This window comes from Saimiri boliviensis, chromosome 6, assembly GCF_048565385.1.
Source record: "Saimiri boliviensis isolate mSaiBol1 chromosome 6, mSaiBol1.pri, whole genome shotgun sequence".
Lineage (NCBI taxonomy): Eukaryota > Metazoa > Chordata > Mammalia > Primates > Cebidae > Saimiri > Saimiri boliviensis.
Window position 1 is genome coordinate 58,021,462 of NC_133454.1, and position 20,725 is coordinate 58,042,186.

The 20,725-nt window shown below is 38.0% G+C and overlaps 1 pseudogene; it reads right to left on the bottom strand.

Annotated features, from left to right (window-relative positions):
* Positions 1-11,544: 11,544 nt before the first annotated feature.
* LOC101050616 (thioredoxin-dependent peroxide reductase, mitochondrial-like) lies at positions 11,545-12,323 on the bottom strand (annotated as a pseudogene).
* Positions 12,324-20,725: the final 8,402 nt, after the last annotated feature.

Genomic DNA, 20,725 nt, shown 5'->3' on the forward strand with positions numbered 1-20,725 from the left:
GAGGACGCCACACCTTCACGTGAATTCTTGTTGCTCACGCACCAGGAGATTCCCAGCGGAGGAGCCCCACGGGTCGCCAGCGCGACTCTTGTGACCGGCGAGGCGGTTTTGCCGGCACCTCGGAGCGTCGGTTCTCGGTGCAGAGTCGGAAAAGCACCCTCAATCTTAACGCCGCTGATTTAGTCGGTGCAGTGGGTTGCTCAGATTTCGGCGCTGAGAATCAGTAACTTGGACGTCCACTCAGAAACCCAATTACAAAGACGGTGATTATAAAGACTACAGATGGATGAATTTACAACGAAGGGAAGAAAACGGTCAAAAAAGGCTGAGAATACCCAAGATCAGAATGCCTCTTCCTCAGCAGGGGATCCCAGTTCCTCATCAGCAACGAAACAAGGCTTGATGGAGAACGAGTGGGTTCCAATTACAGAAGCAGGCTTCAAAACGTGGATAATAAGAAACTTCAGTGAATTAAAAGAACTTGTTATAACACAATCTAAAGAAACTAAGAACTTTGAAAAAAGGTTTGACGAAATGTCAACAAGAATACAAAATTTAGAGAGGAAAATAAGTGAATTGATGGAGCTGAAAAACACAATACGAGAACTACGTGAAGTATGCACAAGTTTTAACAGCCGAATTGATCAAGCAGAAGAAAGGATATCAGAGGTCGAAGATCAACTTAATGAAATAAAACAAGAAGACAAGACGAGAGAAAAAAGGATAAAAAGGAATGAGCAAAGTCTCCAAGAAATATGGGACTATGTGAAAAGACCTAATCTACGCTTGATAGGTGTACCTGAATGTGACGAAGAGAATGAATCCAAGCTGGAAAATACGCTTCAGTATATTATTCAGGAAAATTTTCCCAGCCTAGTAAGGCAGGATAATATTCAACTCCAGGTAATACAGAGAACACCACAGAGATATTCCTTAAGAAGAGCAACTCCAAGGCACATAATCGTCAGATTCACCAGGGTTGAAATGAAGGAGAAAATACTAAGGGCAGCCAGAGAGAAAGGTCAGGTTACCCACAAAGGGAAGCCTATCAGACTTACAGCAGATCTCTCAGCAGAAACCCTACAAGCCAGAAGAGAGTGGGGGCCAATATTCAACATCCTTAAAGAAAAGAACTTTCAACCCAGAATTTCACATCCAGCCAAGCTAAGCTTCACATGCGAAGGAAAAATAAAGTTTTTTGTGAATAAGCAAGCACTCAGAGATTTCATCACCACCAGGCCTGCTTTGCAAGAGCTTCTGAAAGAACCACTACACATATGAAAGGAACAAACAGTATCAGCCTTTCTAAAAAAATTATCAAAAAGAGCATCAATATAATGAAGAATTTATATCAACTAATGGACAAAATAGCCAGCTAATGACAGTATTAAACTCACATATATTATTATTAATTCCAAATTTAAATTGACTAAATCCCCCAATCCAAAGACAGGCAATTTGAATAAAAAACTAAAACCCATCAGTATGCTGCATCCAGATCCATCTCACATTCAAGGATACACAAAGACTCTAAACAAGGGATGGAGAAAGATTTACCAACCAAACAGAGAGCTAAAATAAATAAATAAAAAACAGAAGTTACAATTAAGCAACAAAGATCAAAAGAAGCAAAGAAGGACATTACATAATGATAAAAGGATCAATGCAACAACAAGAAGAGCTAAAGATCCTAAATATATACGCACCCAATACAGGAATACCTAGACATACAGGACTTATAAAGAGACTTAGACTCCCACATAATAATAGTGGGAGACTTCAACATTAATATTAGACAGATCAATGAGACAGAAAATTAACAACGATATTCAGGTCTTGAACTCAGATCTGGAACAAGTAAATGTAATTAACATTTATAGAACTCTCCACTTTAAATATACAAAATATACACTCTCATCAGTACCACATCATATCAATTTAGAGGTTTAAATGAAATCTTGGTTGGCTCCTTGTTTGTTATTCTCTTCCCTCATTTTCTTTCATGTCTCCATTATTGAGGACAATTGTAGGCATACCCATATTTAGACTGCATTCTAGCCTGGGCAATAAAGCAATACCCCCATCCTCTCTCCCTCTTCCTCTTTCTCTTTCTTCCTCTTCTTTATAAAAAAAAAAAAAAAAAAAAAAAAAAAAAAAAAAGAAAATATATGGGATACAGAGAAAGCAGTACTAAGAGGCAAATTTATAGCTAAGTGCCTACATCAAAAAAGAAGAAAAACCTCAAATAAACAACCTAGTGAGGCATCTTAAAGAACTAGAAAAGGAAGAAAAAAACAAACCCAAAATTAGTAGGAGAAAAAAATAATAAATATCAGAGCAGAAATAAATGAAATTGAAATGGAGACAACAATGCAAAAGATTAATAAAACAAAAAGTTTATTGAAAAGAAATAAAATTAACAAAACTTTAGCTAGACAAAAAAGAAAAGAGAGAAGATTCAAATAAATAAAATCAAAGATGGAAAAGGCGACATTACAACTGATACCACAGAAATTCAAAGGATCATTAGGGGCTACTACAAGCTACATGCCAATAAACAGGAAAATCCAAAAATGAATAAATTCCTAGACACATAAAACCTACCATGATTGAACCATGAAGAAATCCAAAACCTGAACAGAAGAATAAAAAGTAATAAGGCTGGGTGCAGTAGCTCATGCCTGTAATCCCAGTACTTTGGGAGGCCAAGGCGGGTGGATCACGAGGTCAAGAGATCGAGACCATCCTGGTCAACATGGTGAAACCCCATCTCTACTAAAACTACAAAAAATTAGCTGGGCATGGTGGGGTGTGCCTGTAATCCCAGCTACTCAGGAGGCTGAGGCAGGAGAATTGCCTGAACCCAGGAGGCAGAGGTTGCGGTGAGCAACCTCTGTTTATTTGTTGTTTCTCTAAGTGTTGCCCAGCAAACCTTTGTCATCTCAGCAATGGTAGTTTGTTCCAATAACAAGTGATCCAGGATCCAGGTTTTATACTCTCTCTTGTCACAGCCCCCTTAGAGCTACCAGTGCCAACTGAGCAGAACCCATGCTATAGATCTCCAGTCTCCACTCTGCAGGGTCCCTACGCCAAGCTCCTGAGGCACCAGCAAGGGCAGAACCCCCTCCTCTAAGGAGATCAGTTCCAGCTTCATGAGCTCATGGCTTGTCTCTTTGTCCTTCCCTAGGGGAACAGTCCTAGGGATGATGGTTGCTACTTGCAGTTACACTCTCCAAGCTACCTCAGTGTTTCTTTGCGCCTCCTCATTCTTCCCATACCTGTTTAACAAATTCCTTACATTCAATCATCTGTGTTTTAAAATTCATGTGGTTTCTGTTCTTGAGACAAGCCCTATTCAGGATTCTGTCTGTGAATGAAGATAGTATTCAGAACAACATTAGCACAGGCTCCAGGCTCTTAACTGTTCAAGAAGCTGGGGGAAAATGAAGTGGAATGGATATTTGAGAGGAAAAATAAGGCTTTGTGGATTGGCTCTCTCTTGTTATTATTTGGGAGGATGAATGTTATAATTTTCTCAGCTCTTACTATGGGTTAAGGGCTTTGTATACATTATCTCATTTAATCTTACATAGCACTTACTTTCATCATTTTATAGATTGAGCTAAAAGAGGCTAAGTAATTTGCTCAGTGTCACCCAGCTAGTAAGTAGCAGAGCTGGGATCAGAACCTAAATCAGTCCTATGCTAAAGCTCATGCTTTATGAATCTAAAACCTATGAGACCCGTCTACTTGACTTCAGCTACAGGACAACCGAAACCCATTTTTGATGTCCCCTTCCCTTTGGTGCATGGGTCTTAGACTGCCCAGTCCTCAACATGCAGAGTATAAGTTTACCCTAATCCCCTTCTCAAGGTCTGGCTACTCATTTAGGGCATGCAAGAATCTTCTTCACTAAAACTAAATGTCAAAATGAGAGCTGGGACTGGCAGGCATCTGGAGAGGGTAGAGTTCGTCTGATTGAAACAGGGAAGGAGAGAGTGAGAAGTAGAAACAATTAAGCCATCACAGTTGACCTAATTAGTAGAAGAATAAGTGTAACCTAATGCTCAATAAGGAAGAAATCCACTTGTTCTAAATATTAGCATCCTCCTCCCTGCTATGCAGTGTCAGCTCCCAGCAAGCAGTCTAACTTGTGCAGCAATCTGAGCTTCTATTCAGATCTAATCATGATCAGAAGCTTTTTATTGTTTTACAACACATTTTGCACAAATGTGGCCCTTTCTTTGACCCTTTGACACTCTAGTCTCTGTGGTTCAACCATTTTCATGTGAGCTAGCCATTGTCAGTGCTAAAATAAATCAGGGGCTTTCAAGCTGGAGTTCCCATGAGGCAGACCAACCTCACTGCTTACTGGATATGTAATGTTGAACAAGTGACTTCATCTTACTGCCTCCCATCCCAAAAAAGAAATGATAATGGTAGCCATCCGGTGATAAGCACTGTTTGGAATGTACTTTGCTAATATTTGGGGTATACCGTCTCAATCTAATCCTCCCAAAAATTTCTGTTATTAGCCCTGTTTCATAGATGAGGAAACTGCTGCTTGTAGAAGTGAATGACCAGTCTAAAGCCCACAGCTAGTAAGTACAGAATCAGAAGTAGAAAACAAGTTTGTCTGACTCAAACACCTATGCTTCTGGCTTCTGCTTCTGGCAAGTAACTGGTACAAGATTTGCCTTCCCACTGCAAACATCTAGAAAGCCAGACAAAATACATGAAGCAACTATTTTTAGAGAGTGGACTACAGGGATCACAGGACTGCAATCCATGAAAGAAAGAAAGGAGCAAATGAGCCCTATGATACCCTATTTTTCATCTGGAAGCAATGTCCAAGCAGCTTCATGGGAGTGGAAATCCAAGCAAAGTCTCAGGTTTTTACCGAAAAGTCAGAAATAAGAATCTAGGTACAGTAAGAAAGAGGACATGTGTAAGAAAGAATACAGAAAAAAAGGAAACTATGCAAAGAAGGAGATCCAGAAATCTACGTGAGATTCCTCTCAAGTCTTTGACTAAACAGTCATCTGTGCATGTGTAGGGTGAAACTCCACAAGGCAAAACAGAAATTGACTCAATTCCAAGGAGAGATAAACTGAACAATGCTGAAAGCCTGGAAGATATTCTAGTACTTGTCACCCAGGATGGTAAGACCTTGTTGAACATGAAGAGGATTGAGGAAAAACATCAGAAAAGTCACATCTTGGTTGTATGGCTAAACTAGCCTCAAAAATAAAGCCTCGAAGGCATTAAGCCAATCCATAAATAACTTAACAGCCTGCCTAAAGAAACCTAAAGATTTTTAAAGAAAGACTGCAAAATGCAACATTCAACAATATAACATTCATAATGTCCAGTATCTAATAAAAATCACTAGACTTGTGAAACAGCAACTTGGAGGAAAAGATGAGCCAATAGAAACAGACCCAGAAATGACTGAGATAAGAAAATTTGCAGAGAAGGATTTTGCAACAGCTGTTATATAATTATATGATTTAAATTGAGATTTAAAGCAAGGATTGGCAAACTTTTTCTATAAAGAGCCAGATATTAATATTTCAAGCTTTGTAGGTCCCGTACAGGCTCTGTTGCATATTTTTATTTTTTATAATCCCATATAATGTAAAAACCATTCTTGACTTACAGGGCATCCAAAAACAGTCCATTAGCTGGATTTGTCTCACAATCTGGAGTTCACTAACCCTTGATTAAAAAAAAAAATCATAACATATAGAAAGAAATGACTGATGTAAAAACAAAAGAAACAAATGGATCTTCTGGAAATAAAAACTACATTACCAATGTTAAAAAAGTTACTAGATTTCAGCATATTAAAAAAAAAATCAGTAAGCTTGAAAACAACAATAAAAACTATCCAAAGCCATGCATAACACAGAAAAAAAACTGAAATAAAGTGAATGAAACTTGGTGCCCTGTGAAACAACTTCTAACAAGCTAGTATGTGTGTAATCTGAGTTGCAGAGGGGGAGAAGAACCCAGAAATAACCTTTGAAAAAATAGTGGCTAAAATTTTTCCAAATTTGATTTTTAAGAAACGCCAATTCACGCCATAATCAAACTGCCAAAAGCCAATGATAAATAGAAAAGTTTAGAAGCATACACAGAAATAAAATGCATTACATTATCTAAAGGGGGAAAACACAACTCATCTGTACTTCTTATCAGAAATATTGCAAGTCAGAAGATAAGGAATTTCACTTTCAAAGTACTAAATTAAAAGTCTTTCTTTATCTCTTCACTAATCTGCCTCTCAATGAGTACAGTAATAGTTCTTATTACACATGATTTCTGTATGGACTTAATAAAATAATACTTATTTTTAAAACTGTGAATATGAAATTATTATATTATTATTGTTAGTATTACTGTTTCTATTATCATTACTGATTAAACATTAAGTAATCACATTTTCACATCTATACTACAAAATCACAGACTTCTAGTATGGTAATCTCCCCTAAAGGATCTTTCAAGTTCATCTCCCACTTCTCCCAATTACATTTGCCTATTGGATTACTCCCTGTTCTCTGGTCCACTGTTATATCACTTCTACACCTTTGTACATACTTTAGCTAACCATTTTCAAGGCCTAGCTCAATGCTCAGGTCTGTTAGAACCTTTTATTGTCATCTTTCCAGAAGTAATTTCTTCCTCTTCTATATTCCCATTATAAACATTTTAACTAGTGTTTCTCAAACTTTCGTGTGCATAAGAATCATCTGGAGTGGAACCTGAGAGCCACATTGTCATGAGCTCCCAAGTGCTGTCAATGCTGCTGGTCTAAGCAGGTCCTACTTTCGAGCAGCAAGGTTTTATCCCTTTTCTTGTATTTCTATTATCTTGCCTTCTAGTAATTCAATTCTAAAGAAGAGAACTGAATTACTTTTGCCTTAGTAATTATCATGGCACCCTTGGACTATATAGCTAATTGATACTTTAAAAATGGATGACAGATGGATAGATAAATAGATGATCATCTTAGCCAATCTCCTGTTTCCTAGTCAAACCAAGCCTCACCTCTTGACACTTACTACTCTTTATCTAGTTTTTAAGTGCTGAGGGAAGGTAAAATCTAAGGTCTCTGTGAAGCCATTTATCAGTGTATAGCCCACTACACTGTGATAGCTATCTGAAATTATGAGAAATTCACTAAGAATGATACTGTTGATAAAATTTTCACTCATTTTGCTGAATTTAAAATATGAATTTGCTGAAACTTATTCTTGATATAAACACCGTAAGTACCTTCCTTCTCTGGTGTAAAAAGGAGCACATGTATGATATACTGTATTCTAAGTAGGAAGATTGTTATAACTGAAAACAGAAAAGCATTTCTTCCAAACTCTTATAAACTTAATGGAGTCTCTGCATTTAAAAAGCTTCGGAGACTTTTTCTTCCCTTTCCCACCCTCAAACCCCATGTTCTGCAGGCTCCTGGGTAGCGCTGCCTAACCATATTCTGTATCCTGTCATGTGACTAACAGGGCCGCCTAGCAGCACCTCAACATTGTTTTGTACTGCGGGACTGAACATGTGTTTCCCCTTTGCAAAAATTACATCATGTCTCAGGAAGTCTTTCTCTAACAGAACCAGCAGATCTTCTCAGCCAAGGCTTTGCAAATAAGAAAAGAAGATAAATGGATCCTGGTGCCCTTGTTTAAAGTGTGCATGCTTGCTGCAGAGTCTTTGTTTCACACGCCAGCCTCAGCCAGTCCATCTATGCATTATGTCCCCACTCTCTCGCTTCTCACTGAAATGAGTATGTAGTGGATGAGGAGGAAAGTTTGCACTTGGTGGCTGTGCACTTCTTTCATAAAGTACAATTGTTTTCTAGCCTCAGCCTTTGACCAAAAGTGAGCCAGCTAATAGTTTAACTTCCACTCAAACACACGCTTTAACCTGTAACCAGAAGAGTTGAAAACAGAACATTTCTGGGGATTCCATTTCTTTCACGGTAGCTCCTCCAGTCTCTCAGAAGAAAACTAACAAAATATGCTTGCCTTACCTAGTTTGAAAAAAAAAAAAAATGAGACTGCTGTCTTCACTCTTCACCCAAAAGATACTTGCCCTAGTTCCTCAGTCTAAAATGCATTTCCCGTATCTGCATATTACATTAAAATCTTCCTTTCTAATCTCTTTTTAAAGAACTAGTTTTGTGTTGAACTCTTACTAAGCCCTATGTATCCCCATTATTGTTATTTGTCACAGGTTGCAAGCAACCAGATGCCAGAGACAAAGACAACATGGTTCTCCTTTGTCAATACTCAGCAGAGCACCACAGATAATTTACAGCTTTTTTGCATATGACGATAATCCTGATGGGCCCTTAAATTTTAATAACACCTATGAGGTTTTTTAAATGGTTTTCTGCCTATGATATCATCATCATCATTCTTTATTTATTTTAGAAATATTTCTTGAGTATTTGCTCATGATAGGCAACATGCAAGGTATCCAGAGGGATGATGGTGAATGAGAGATGTTCTCTCCCCTCATTTAAGTTACATTCAGTGAGTGTATTGAGCTCCTATGAGGTGATAGTTTTTTAAAAGTTTATAAATTTTTTGGCTGGGTGTGGTGGTGCACACCTGTAATCCTAGCACTTTGGGAGGTTGACGTGGGCAGATCATTTGAGGTAGAGTTCAAGACCAGCCTGACCAACATGGTGAAACCTCATCTCTACTAAAAATACAAAAAATTAGCCAAGTATGATGCTGCACACCTGTAGTCTTAGCTACTCAGGAAGCTGAGGCAGGAGAATTGCTTCAACTTGGGAGGTGGAGATTGCAGTGAGCAGAGATCACACCAGTGCACTCCAGCTTGGGCAACAGAGTGAGATTTCATCTTAAAAAAAAAAAAAAAAAAAAGTTCTAAATTTCTCCATTATGTACATCAGAAACTTGAGGCCCAGAAAGATTTAGTGATTTTCCCAAGTTCACGGAGTTAGCTCCAGTACAAGGGATGTAGCAAACAACAGGTATTGTGACAGAGATTGATTCTAGCCCAGGTGGCCAGAAGTTGCCTGCATCAGTGACAATTAGTTTCCAAACTAATATAAAAAATAAATTATAAGGCCTTGGCATACTAGAAGGATAGAAGGAACACTAGACTAGCAATCAAGATATTTGGATTTGAATTCCATCTTATTATTTCCTAATACACTGAATAGGGTTAGTAGTTTTACAACAGTATTACTCAGAGTGCTAGGGTTCTAAGGAAACGTTGTAGGAGTCTTTGAGTGGAGTTCTAGGAGGATGAGTTGGCTCCAAGCCATGTTTGCCCATGTTTTTGATTAAATCTGTTCCAGATTTAATCAAAGCTTTGATTTGTTTTATATATTGATGTTCTGCATATAATTTCATTCTAAAAAGAAGTTATTTTAAAAAATAAAAACAAAAATAATTTGGAAGCCAATTAACTGAATGACCTTTAAAACCTTTGTCAATTCTGATCATCTGTAACTTGGTAAACTTTTTAACATTATTAGCTAAGAGTCTGTTTCTTCTTTATTTGAGATGGTTAATATGGGGCTCAGTTCCCAACAGACCAATTGATATGGTAGACTGTAGAGTTTTGTTGCTCAAAATATGATCCATGTATCAGCAGCATCAGCATCACCTGGAAGTTTATTAGAAATACAGAATCTCAGGCACCATCCCTCCTAAGTTAGAATTCAAATTTTACCAAGGTTTCCAGGTAATCAATGAAAATTAAAGTTTGAGAAGCAGTATCTACAAGATTTTGGGATCTTTCTTGATTGACTTGTATCACTGGTTCCTGTAACATTCTCCTCATCATGGTTTATAGCAGAAAGATTAGGATAGCTGACACTCATGCCCTGAACTTTCTCTCTATGGCCCCAAGGGAAAAGGTAGAGTCCGTATTTACCATTTGTGCCCATGTTTTAACTAACAACTTAACAATCGCCATCTGCCAATGTATCCTTATAAATGCCCCTACAGTACCCATGACCATTTGGGATGGCAGGGATATTGAAAACCGCTCTTTTCCAGTTAATTTGAGGCCCCTTTGATGAGATCATTTTTTTAATCCAGTCCAATTCTGAGACTCACTAATTTTATAATACAGACATTCATAACAAAAAACTTTCAGATCCTTTGCAAACTGCCCCAGGCTTGTCCATGTGTTATTAAAGTTGGGCTGAGTAATAAATGCTATAAATGTCTTAGGAGACAACACTCATGCCCAGTGAGCATGACATCCCATAATAGACCTATTTGGCTTGTTACCCTGGCGCCTTTCTCCACCCTGATCTCTGGAAACCAGAGAAAGACAAACATTAGAATGTCAGTCCAAAGCTGTAGACATGGATATAAGATGCTTTGCTTGGAGAGTTTTCGTAAGATCATATTTCTGGCCAGATTCCTATTACTTCGGAGTTGTAGTCAGAGGCAATTTTTTTCATTAGCATTTCTTTTCCCAGAAGGAAAACATTATCTCCCAAATAAAATTTAAGTGAACTAAATCACTTCCAACCTCAGCATCATTTCAGGTTTGGTGTCATTTGTAGATTCAAGACTGAGTTCCATTTAATCTGCTCAAGTTCCATTCCTAATAGGAAAAATGCCAAGAAACAGAGAAAAGATGCATCCCATTTTCAGAGGCAATCACCTATGTTTTAGACTGATCATAAAGCAGTTCAATTTATCAATTTCTTACAGAGTCAGCTCTTCCTGGCAAAGTTGAATCTGACTGCATTGTTCTTTTTTATTTTAAAATATGTTTATTTGTATTATATATTTTACATTGCACACTTCTGCAAAGAAAATAATTATGATTTCAAAATGCAATCCCTGGATTCAATAAATATCCTTTATAATCAATTACACTAATCAATATCTAGAACTATAAGTACACAAAGTTAGCTAATGAATTAAATAAGCAAAATGACTATGTAAACTATCAATTTCATGGATGAGGTATGATGCATGATCAGTTAAGTTATTCTGCCACTTTTTAAAATAATATGATTTACATTTGCTTCCATCACATAAACATTCATTGCAGGAGTTAGATGCCTGATATTAACTGAAAACCATGATCTTTGTTAGCTTAAGAGAAAATTCAGTTTAACCCAAAGACATTCAAGATGGAAATTTCAGTACCCTTGATCAGAAGCTTTCAATATATGCTGCTCTACTTTGTTATAGGTAAGATTCAAGTAAGGCTAAGACAGAAGAGTGTTTCCATTGGAGACATGATCTAAGAATTGCCTTCTATAGAGGCAAATTATGTTCTGCAGAAACTAGCTAGCTAGCCACCAAGATGTTACCAATAAAGGATATACTAGCAACTAACCATGTTTAAAAGGTCTTAGCCGGTATTACAAAATGAAACATTTAGAGTAGTATTTATGAATACAAGCATAATTGGTTCCTTGCCTTCTACAAATAACCATCTCTAAAATGATAAAAGCAGATTTCAACTCTGGTTCTTCTTTGGGGTGAAAAGGTGCAGATACACATGGGTGATCTACTGATTTACCTTCTAAAAATACTCTGGAAGCAGCTGGATTTGGCTTGATTGCAGGAGAATCCAGTGTCCAGTTTGCTGGGCAGACTTCTCTATAGGTTTCTACATACTGGAGTGCCTTCAACAAGCAGAGGGTTTCTTTCATGCTTCGGCCCACAGGGAGATTACTGACACTTAAGTGCTTGATGACTCCACTGGGGTCAATTAAGAAGAGACCTCTTAGTGTAAGACCAGGACCTTCTAACAACACACAGTAGTCTCAGAAAATTTGCTTAGTTAAATCTGACAAGAGTGTGATGTTCATGTGGCCCAAACCATCATTTTTTCTTGGTGTACTTATCCAGGCAAGATGGCTAACGTGGGAATCCACTGAGACTGCAACAACTTCTCAGTTCACACTGTGAAATTCCTTAACTTCCTCACTAAAAGCAACAATTTCTGTAGGACACACAAAAGTGAAATCCAAAGGATAGAAGAAAAGCACCAAATATTTCCTCCCAGTCATCAAGGCTTAGGTCTTTGAACTCTCCATTGACAATGGCTGTACCCTTAAAATAGGATGCATGCTGGATGACAGCAGGTGCATGGTATGAGGAACCGGTGCTGAAGTATTTTGCTTGATGGGAACCAGAGCACAGTATGTTTGTCAAGCTCATTCTTCCAGATGCATCAGGCCTGAGGGCTGCAGTGGCGGAAATGCCCCAAGGAATGGCACTCACATGTTGGGCAATGGATGCTCGGAACAACCTTCTCAGAGCAGCTGCAACTTCAGTGCACACCCTGCCTGCATTCATTCTTTCACCAAACATTTATTGAGTGTCTACCATATGCCAGGTACTGAGCTGGCCACTAGAGAAACAAATACAGTATTTTAAATCAAGAAATTCATAGCTTGCCTGCAAAGACAGAAATATAAATCACTATTAAATGATATCATCAATATCTTACTGATGATTTGAACAAGAGAATATGGGAATACAGACTGGTAAGCAATGAGGATCCACATATGGGTAAGACTCTGTCCTTGCTTTTAAGGTTTTAATCTGGATGGGAAAGCAAGAAAAATGCACCCTATCACTGTTAGACCATTTGTGGTAAGTGCCAAATGTATTATTAGCCTAAGAACAGCCAGACCTGAATGTTGATGGTGAATTAGTCATAGTACCTACATAGTGACGAAGAGCTGTCAGGTGGGAATCAGGGACAGGGAGAGAAATGAACGCATTTTAGCAGACTTAAAAAAATGAGAACAATTTTTATTGCAGAAAGGAATAAGAAAGGGAATGTCTGAGAAGGGAAACTAGTACGAACAAAGTCACCCAGATAGGAAAGCACCCCATCTCCCCATCCTAGAGCAATAATGAAGTTCTCAGTCTGCTTGGAACAGAGGTTTCATGTATAGCATATGTTCACTGATAAATCTGAAAGGTATACTGTACAAGCCTGTTGTCACGCTGCTAATAGACACACCAGAGACTGGGTATAAAACAGTTCTGCACAGCTGGGCAGGCCTCACAATCATGGCAGAAGGCGAAGGAAGAGAAAAGAGATTGCTTACGTGGCAGCAGGCAAGAGGGCTTATACAAAGAACTCCCATTTATAAAACTATCAGATCTTGGCCAGGTGCGGTGGCTCATGCATGTAATCCCAGCACTTTGGGAGGCTGAGGTGGGAGGATCACCTGAGATCGGGAGTTCAAGACCAGCCTGACCAACATGAAGAAACCCCATCTCTACTAAAAATACAAAATTAGCCAGGGGTGGTAATGTGTGCTTGTAATCCCAGCTACCTGGAAGGTTAAGGCAGGAATCACTTGAACCCAGGAGGCAGAGTTTGCAGTGAGCTGAGATAATGCCTTTGCACTCCAGCCTAGGAAACAAGAGTGAAACTCTGTCTCAAAACAACAACAACGAAAAAAGCTGGCAGATCTCATGAGACTCATTCACTAACAGGAGAACAGTATGAGGGAAACTATCTCCATGATTCAATTATCTCCACCTAGCTCCACCCTTGACACATGGGCATTATTGCAGTACAAGGTGAGATTTAGGTGGGGACACAGCCAAACCATGTCACATACTGAGGCCAAAGTATGGAATCTTGAATAGCATATATAGAAATGTAGATTTTATTTATTTATTTATTTGAGAGTTCCTTTTTTTTTGTCCTCAATCTTTTTTATTGTGGTAAAATAGATACATAAGATTTTATTTTATTGTGATAAAATAAATACGTAAGATTTACCATTTTTGCCACTTTTTAAAATTTTACTTTAAGTTCTGGAATACATGTGCAAAACGTGCAGGTTTGTTACATAGATATATATGTGCCATGGTGATTAGCTGCACCCATCAACCCATCATCTAGGCCTTAAGCCCCTCATGCATTAGGTATTTGTCCTAATGCTCTCCCTCCCCTTGCCCCCCACCCCCCAACAGGCCCTGGTGTGTGATGTTCCGCTCCCTGTGTCCATGTATTCTCATTGTTCAACTCCCACTTACAAGTAAGAACATGCAGTCTTTGGTTTTCTGTTCCTGTGCTAGTTTGCTAAGAAAAATGGTTTCCAGCTTCATCTATGTCCCTGCAAAGGACATGAACTCATTCTTTTCTATGTCTGCATAGTATTCCATGGTATATATATGTATATATATATGCCACATTTTCTTTATCCAGTCTATCATTGATGGGCATTTGGGTTGGTTCCAAGTCTTTGCTATTGTAAATAGTGCTGCGATAAACATATGTGCTCATGTGTCATTATAGAAGAATGATTTCTAATCCTTTGGGTATATACTCAGTAATAGGATTGCTCGGTCAAATGGTTTTTCTGGTTTTATTCTATAACCAGAAAATTTGATTTTATTCTATAAAATCAGAAGGTCTGATTTTATTCTATAACCAGTGAAGAGCTCACAGGTGAATGAAAGCAAATCAGTGGAAAATTAAATTTATGGTATTTTGTAGGAAAAATTAGAGTAGGAAGGTATTGGTGAAAGGGAGATATTTGGAGACAATTTTATGAACAGAATGCTATGCCTATCTCTAACAATCATTAGTAAGTAGCCCTTATATTGGAGGAGAGCAGGTGCCCACAAAAGGGAACCCAGGGTAAATCCAGGGTAAATACATTATTATTTCTGACAAGTGTTCCTTGTGTAAAACGTAGTTGAGAATCCTGGATTTGAACTTAAAGCCTTAGCTCTAGGTCACTTCCTTCATTTAAGTTGGTCAAACCCAATGAACCAGCACTGTAGTAGGCACTAAGGAGGTATCATCTAGAATTTCAGAATAAAGGGAATATTAGAATAGTAGGGAGCTTAGAGAATGTTTTGCATAATGATTTCATTTTTTGGGTGTGGACAGAGCTCCCAAATGACGGTAGTCAGAACCTAGAGTTAAAATGCAGGTATCTAAGTCCAAATTCAGTGTCCTTTCTACTACATCAAATTCATTGTTTGGTATCAGGCCCTATGCCTCCCCTCAAAGAGTCTGCACATGCAAACACTGTTTTTTATGCAAGGAAGGTATAAAAGCCATGCTCATCCCACTGTGAGGGAAATAGAATAATCTTTCTTAAAGACTGGTAGAAAAACAAGCTTCCTAGGCATCAAGATAATAAAGTTTCTTCCTGTAATCACAGCACTCTAGGAGGCCAGCTGAGGCAGGAGAATCTCTTGAGGCTAGGAATTCAAGACCAGCCTGGACAATATGGCAAAACTTTGTCTCCATAAAAATTTAAATTTAAATATTAGCCAGTCATGGTGGCATACACCTGTAGTCCTAGTTAGTCTAGAGGCAGGAGTGGGAGGATTGCTTGAGTCCAGGGATTGAGCTTATAGTGAGCTATGATTGTCCCACTGCACTACAGCCTGGGCAACATAGCAAGATCTTGTCTCAAAACAATAACAATGAAAACAAACAAAAAAACAAAAAGCAAAATAACGTTTCCTCACAGGCTTAATGGCCACACAAAGAAAAGGTACATTTTTTTCTTGAGTTTCAGCTTCTGAAGTAAAGTTTGTCCTGGTAGATAAAGAGAAGACCGATCTCTTTCCTGCAAAATAAAACTTTCACTTGATTTGCCTAATGCTGCCTTCTTTCTAAATGGTAGCCCACTGGAAAACAGGACCAAAGGATTTGTGATTTGAGGGTCACAATATTAAGGGTTTAATTATTTTAAATTGATCCAAAAATCAACACATTTCACAGCCCTCAACATATTCATAGACATTCAAATGATTAATCATTTTCTTATCTGTTAAATACTTACTGATAAACTAAATACACTGATATTTGGCATGCAGATGGCAGCAGAGCGGAATTGTAATTGCTCATTAAGCATCTCAACCATGGGTCTTAACTCTTTCTTTTGGTCCAGCTATTATAATGTACATGGACATTAGAACAGAGAGGTGGAGAGGTCTGACTCAAAAAGGTTTCTATTTTTCCAAAGCTCATTGAAATTGATATTATTTTATCCAGACCAGATTTTCTACCTGCAGGTCTTTATGTCTATTTCCTCTTTAAAACATCTCCTCTTTAAAACGTCTCCTCTTTAAAACATCTACCAGCATAACGTATGTTATGTTATACCCCATAACAGACTTGAAACAATTAAAATATATTTGTTTTGGCCAGGCATGGTGGCTCATGCCTGTAATCCCAGCACTTTGGTAAGCCGAGGTGGGTAGATCATGAGCTCATGAGATCAAGACTATCCTGGCCAACACTGTGAAACCCCATCTCTACTAAAAAATACAAAAATTAGCTGGGCGTGGTAGTGCACACCTGTATTCCCAGCTACTTGGGAGGCTGAGGCAGGAGGATTGCTTGAACCCGGGAGGCGGAGGTTGCAATGAGTCAAGATTGTGCCACTGCACTCCAGCCTGGCACCTGGTGACAGAGCAAAACTCTGTCTCAAAAAATAATAATAATAATAATATATATATTTGTTTTATAAATATGTTGAACATAAGTCAAAAAATTATGGAATACTGCAGTTTATTGGGATGTTACAGGATGTCAAGTCTAACTCTTCATTGACTGCTTAAATCCCTACTGTGGTATCATGAAATTGCTATTCTAGCTTCTACTTGAATATCATGAATGAGAAGAAAAATCTACTACCTATCAATTTTTTCCAAGGTTATTTACTCATTTTTATACATTATTACCTAATGAAAGCCAAAATCTGCTGTCTTGTAGCTTTGTGGTTTTGAGAAAACAGAGATCAAATCTGTTTCCTCTTCCACATAACAATTCAAGTCAACAGATATTTATGGAATCTGAACCAGGCACTGTGCTGTGTACTGGATGTTGAATGAATGAATTAATGACACATGGTCCTTGTTTTAGAGATACTTACATTGTAAGGGTTAGACAGATGTGGATTAGTATACTTGGAGTGTTCAGATGCATAGACAGGGATACTTAATCGAAATTTGGAGAGGTAGGGGAAGTCTTAGTTAAATTTTTAAAGAATAATAGGAGTCAGCCAAATAACTAATTCCCTAGGAGAAAAATTTAAGCAATGGTATACAAATGAAAAATCATATGCTTTAATATACTTGAGGTACTACAAGTAGAAAGACATGAAGAGGGAGTGGTAGGCAACAGGGCTAGAGACATAGACAAGAATCAGATCAAGAAACTTGTACACTGCACCTAAAACCTCTAAAGTGGTTTTAAAAGAAAAATAATACAACAGATTTACCCTTTTGTTATATCATCTTGGTAACTGGAGAAACAAGGGTAGAAGAGACAAGACTATTTAAGAAGTTATTACAGTAAGCCAAGTAAAAAATGATAAAAAGCTGAATCCAATCTGTAGTAATGTAGCTGCATTAAAGAAATATTTATGAAGTAAAACTGACAGGTCTGGGTAACTAATTAGATGTAGAGGGTAGAGGAGGGTGACAGCTCAAAGATGACTCTTCAGCTTCTCACTTGAATAATTGGACTGTTGGTACTACTAATTGTGGGTACATTAAGTTGGAGATGCTAGTATAAGTTGAGGTTGGATTTCTTTTTTGATAAAGTTTGATGTAACTTTAAAATACCATTTAAGATGAATGGTTCGTAATTGAATACAGTTCTACCGCTCAGAGGAAGATTGGTCTTGGAAAAATAAACTCAGCATCTAAGTGAATAATTACTAGCTCAAGAGTATGTGAGATCACCCAGGTATAGAAAACAACCTAAGAGAGAAGTATAAACGGAGAGAACCCTGGGGAACAATATTTAAGGGAATTTCCAATAGCCGGAGATAGCCATTGTGTTCTTTCTTTGGATTTTTCTTTTCCACACTAAACGTTCATCAATTTTTTCATTGTATCTTCTACTCAATTGCCTCCAAAGATGCTTCATGCTGCTGATTTTTCCTCTAAAACAGGATGCTCTCAATTGATACTAATCTGTGAGCTGTGGACTACTAGAGCTGAGAAGATGGTGTCTATCCTGGATGCCATAAGGAACAAAAAATGGCAAGCAATTCACCAATCTGTGTGCTCCTACTTCCTTACTATTGATTTGTCCATAGAAGGCAGGGACTGTATTTCCTCATCTCTCTGGCTACTGGAATGTGAGGAGAAATGACTTGTATCCTCTCCACTATTTCTTCCCACCTTTAAGCTAAATGCAAATGACAGTGAGACCAGCGTTTAGAGGATTGCTGAGCCATGAGATGGAAGGAACTCAGGACATGGAAGAAAACAACATATGAGACAAGATATATGTATCTGACTCTGACAGTTAAATGAGCAAGAATTAAATTTCAATTATGTTATGCCACTGAGATTTAGAGGTCTACTTTTTTGCAGTAGCTATTACTCTAACCTAACATCATACCCCTCATAAAACAACATATGAAAACATTAATTTTTAGAGGAGGAACATCACACCAACATGTTTTCAACTAAAATCCCTCACATTCAAGGGCAAAACTTCACATGCAGCTCTATCAAATTTTATCTTACTAGATTTGGCTATCTCTGAATATTTTAAAGATCCATTTAGAATTTGATTTTGTCCATGCAGTACGTTAACTATTCCTTTCAACTCTTTGGCATCCACACATTTGACCAACTGTTCTATTTTTAAACCATTAACAAAAATAATTGAAAAGTTGGGCTTGGACTACCATTTTCAGAAATGTTCTTAAAATTGCATTTTGCATGAGCTGTCTATGGGTCTTTCCCAGCTCTACTGGTACCTCCCCTAATTTAATCAAACTTCTGTAATTCTACTCAACTACTGCTTTGAGTTTTGCAGGACTTGAAGATAGGTGAATTAAAAGAATAAAAGTAGCATGCAATCAAAGGGAATCTGTTCTCCTCCTGTCCATCCCAAGAACCGGAACTTTTCACCAGTTCCCAATCACCTGCTTGGATGTAGTGCCTTCCCATCTGGCTTCTGGTCTTACCCCACTTCAATTTTCCCCAGATTCCCCTCTCACAGACCTTTCTCTCTAAAACCAGTCTGTCACATTACTTCCTGCTAAAGACTTCCAGTGACTTCCCATTAAATCTGAATCCCTTCACGTAGTGCACAAAGATGTTTTTCAGATGGACTCCATCAGTGTCATTTTCCTTTACCTCCATCATAAACTCCTTGTCACTCACCAAATGTGCTATGACCTTCCATAGGTTATCAATATTGTTCTTCAGCTTGAACTGATGTTTCCCGTACTTTGCTGCCTCCCTTTCCTTTGGGATATATACTAAGATGAGGTATATATCTGGATTATATGTTCGCTCTATTTTAACTTTTTGAGAAGCCTCCATGCTATTAGTTGCCTTCTCCTCTATCTTTTCACATATACTCTGCTCAGCTTCACTGCTTACAACTCCTTCTTCCTCCTCCAGCCTGTGAGCATGTTGAGGCCAGGTCTGTGACTCTCAGTTCTATTTCCCTTGCTCCCAGCACAGTGTGTTCTTTACAATTGGTTTTCAATAAATTTGTATTGAAATAATGAGTGATTAGAGGGAAACGCAACTAGTGAGTATATGGAAAAAAGGTGGTAAAAGGTGCAAGACAAACTTCTGACAAGAAAACAAAAAGTTCAAATTGTCAGTGTTTGTGCAGCTTTAGGAGAAACATACATGCATTGTATTTCTTCCAACTTTATTAAAGTATAATTTGCAAATAGAAACTGTATATATTTAAGGTATACAACACGATATATTGATGTATGTATACACTGTGAAATGATTATGACAATCAAGCTAACTAATAAATTCATCACCTCACACAGTTACTATTTGAGTGTGTGTGTGTGTGTGTGTGTGTGGTGAAAACTTGTAAGATCAACTGACTTAGCAACTTTTAATTATGCAATGCATTATTATTAATTATATTCATCAGGTTGTACATTATATCTCCAAAATTTATTCATTATACATCACTGGTACTTTATACCCTTCGACCATTACCTGCCCGTTTCTTCCATTCCCCAGCCTCTGGCGACCACCGTTCTACTCTATACATCTGTGAGTTATAGCTTTTAGAGTCTACATCTCAATTAGCTCATGCAGTACTTCTCTTTCACTGTTGGGTTTATTTCAAAGCATAATGTCCCCAGGTTCACCCATGTTGTTGCAAATGGCAGGATTTTTTTTAGACGGAGTTTCACTCTTGTTGCCCAAGCTGGAGTGCGATGGCGTGATCTCGGCTCACCGCAACCTCCGCCTCCCAGATTCAAGCAATTCCCTTGCCTCAGCCTCCTGAGTATCTGGGATTACAAGCATGCACCACAATGTCCAGCTACTTTTGTATTTTTAGTAGAGATGGGTTTTCTTTATATTGGTGAGGACGGTCTTGAACTCCCGATCTCAGGTGATCCACCTACCTCGGCCTCCCAAAGTGCTGGGATTATGGGTGTGAGCCACCGTGCCCGGCCGATTTCCTTTCTTTTTAAGGTTAAGCAATATTTCATTGTATATGTAGTCATGCATCACACAATGTTTTGGCCCATAACAGACTGTATATGTAATGGTGTCCCATAAGATTATAATACTGTATTCTTACTGTACCTTTTTTATGTTTAGATACTTTTAGATACACACATAGCCATTATGTTACCATTGCCAACAATATTCAGTACAGTAACATGATATATAGGTGTTTTTTTTTTTTTGGAAACTCGATGTTTATTTTCCATAAATCTTATATGTTGTTTAAGAGCCCACACAAGAACAGC